Source organism: Cornus florida, unplaced genomic scaffold (assembly GCF_030987335.1).
Source record: "Cornus florida cultivar Cherokee Brave unplaced genomic scaffold, ASM3098733v1 CherokeeBrave_3.0.0_Hap2_Chr05, whole genome shotgun sequence".
In the NCBI taxonomy this organism is placed as follows: Eukaryota; Viridiplantae; Streptophyta; class Magnoliopsida; order Cornales; family Cornaceae; genus Cornus; species Cornus florida.
Genome location: NW_026775575.1, coordinates 37,995,616 through 37,998,748, shown reverse-complemented (window position 1 = coordinate 37,998,748; position 3,133 = coordinate 37,995,616).

Below are 3,133 nucleotides of genomic sequence, written 5' to 3'. Positions count from 1 at the left end.
GCGCCATTGCCATCCATATAGAGTTGACAAACAATCTTATAATTTTAGGACTCAATTATTCTTTATTATAGCTTTTTAATATAATTTATGTCTATTCCTAATGTATATTTATTACACTACGTAGTGTTAAGTATCAACTAAGTAAAAAAATTGAAGTAAAACTACCCCATGATTTTTACAAGTAATATTAACTAGGGAAAATTACCATCAAGTCCAATTTTTCACATTAAAAAACAAATGTGTCTTAAATATTATCTTTAAGACAAATAAGTCCTACTTTTGAGATCATTTTTTTCCTAAATGACTAAAATTTTCATTTATACCCTTACAAATTAGATATATTATTGCTAAATTAGACATACAATCAGATTCTAACTTTCATACATACCTTTATACATAAATTTGAATAAAAATAAAAGAAAATAATTTTTTTTGAACTTCCCTCCAAAAATTTTCGCTACTGCGCCAAAATGGCTCAGCCACAATTAAAGTCACTTTAAGATAAGTGTAATTTATCACATCCATTATAAGGTACTTGATACCTATTATCCGAAAGTCATTCGCAAAGACTCTAAAGGAGTAACAGTGATTTGGGATACAAATATGTTCACTTCGAATATTGCTACAAAAAAGATGATTCCTTGGAGTGAAATAACATTCCCTGACCATTGGACAATTCCTAATGTAGTTCCTGCAAAACCTATTCTTAATAGGAATTTGGACTGTGTTATCCAGGATCATGATGGTGATATTCTTCTTAATTTCAGAAGATCTTTAGATCTACCCAGATCTACATCATCTAGAGAAATTAATTTTCCTTATAAGGTTTCCTACCCTTCTTCTCACAACTCTGTTTCAGGAATGTCTAAGGACAAAGATGAATTCACAGAGGCTGATCGACTCAGGTTGAAGGGAATCCAACAATCACAGAATCAAATTGCACAAGCTGTTTATGAACCAGCACCAAAGAAGGATTCACGTCGTGAATTCGGAATAGAATTCAGTCCCACTCTATCAGAAATGGGTATTGGAGAAAAGACTAAAGACAGAAGTGAAGAAAGAGAAGAATATTAGTTTTAATGGATTTTATACCTGATAGAAAAGCCATTAATACTGAATTTCAACAGGAGAAATATCAAGAGTTTAGAAATTGGTATTTGAAAACTTTTGATAACGAACAATTACAGTTTTATAAATATCTTCAAGAAAAACAAATGGTTATACCTTTTGTTTATTGGCTCTGTCTGACACATCATTCCATATGAATTTAAATATTTTGGATGATTTTCTGAAAACATGGGCCACTAAAACTGATAAAGTTATTCACTCGGTCCATCCCCCTACTGAAGCTCTACTTTTGAAAACCACAGATCCAGATACTGGTTCCAAAGTAGAGACTAAGGCTTATAGCCAACCAGCTTCCAATCTTCCAAACAGTGATAAAGAAACCAGCTTTATTATAAAGGAAGATATTTATAAAGTATACCAACAGAATAATTATACTAATGTCTGTATGCAAATAATAGGGTCCTAATTGGGAAGAATTGAGACAGGTGTTGACACAGTATTAAATATTCTTAATACTAAGACCATCTCTGTCAAACCTTCCCTAGAAGTTCCCTTATCCAAAGCTCTTGTTCAACCTGCTATTGAAGTTTCAGGTTTCAAGTTGTCTCATCAGAAAAAGAATGAAGAATTTCTTTAACTCCTTACTCAGAAAATTTAAGGACTCAAAATCCCAACTTTGTCCCATATTGAATCTGACACTGTTTCTGAAAATGACTTTTCTCCTCGTATTGAGGATTTTCAGGCTGCTTTTTCAAACTTAAATATGTCTGATGTCAACAGAATTGTCTATGACAAAAATATCCACTCCAATACAGCCCCTGCTCCGAGTAGATATTACTATCCTAGACCAACCCCTCAAGATATCTTGTATGAAGAGGATTATTTTCATACTCAGAAATCTTTCCATGGAAAAATCATTTATGAATGGAACATCGATGGCAAATCTGACAATCAGATTTATGAGGTTGTACATCAAATGTTAATGTACAGTCAAGTCTGTAAACTTAGCCAGAACAATGATCCAACAATTGCCAAATTTATTGTTGCTGGTTTTACAGGCATCTTTAAAGGATGGTGGGATAATGATCTCACTGACATTCAAAAGGCAGAAATATTTTCAGCCGGCAAGATTGTCAAGGATGAAAACACTCAGCAAGAAGGCCCAGCTGCCGATGCGGTTTACACTCTCATCACCACAATTATTCAACATTTCGTTGGCCTAGAAGGAGCTAACAGTGAAAGGAGTAAAGAGTTGTTACAGAATCTAAGATGTCCATCTTTAACTCATTTCTGGTGGTACAAAGATGTCTTCTTAGCCAATGTTTTATAGCTTCGTGATGCAAATCATGAACATTGGAAAGCAAAATTCGTGGATGGTCTTCCTACCTTTTTTGCTGAAAGAATCAGAAAGAAGTTAAGGGATATGAACAATGGAATCTCTATCCCTTACAGAAACTATACCTATGGTGGATTAGTTAACATTGTAATCCAAGAAGGTTTAGCCCTCAATAATGATATGAAGTTACAGTCTCAGTTAAAACAACAGAGATTAACCGGTAAAAAGGAAGTAGGTGAATTTTGTGATCAATTTGCCTATCAGACTCCTTTATCTTATCCTAAAGTTAGGAAAAGACATAAGGTTGACAAGCCGTATAAAAAGAAATATTCCCGAAGGAAATATCAACAGAAGGTTGATAATTCAAAACAGTACACTAATCCCAAAAGGAAATCAAAGAAAAGGGTAAAGGAAAGCCTAAGACAGAGGCTAAGTGTTTCAAATGTGGACGGATAGGCCACTATGCCAATAAGTGCAGAACTAAGGAGAAACTGAACAGTCTTCCAATCAGTGAAGAATTAAAACTCCAATTAAGCAAATTACTGCTTAATACTAGTTCTTCTGAAAATGGATCTTCTGATTTCAAGGACATACTTATGGAATTACAATCTTCCTCTTCCTCTGAAGAAGAAATAGTAATCCAAAATGTTCTTTTCACCAGAAGAATGACTATTACAAGGCTATTGTTGAAATGAATGAGCTCAGTTTAAATGTTTTAACTACACATCA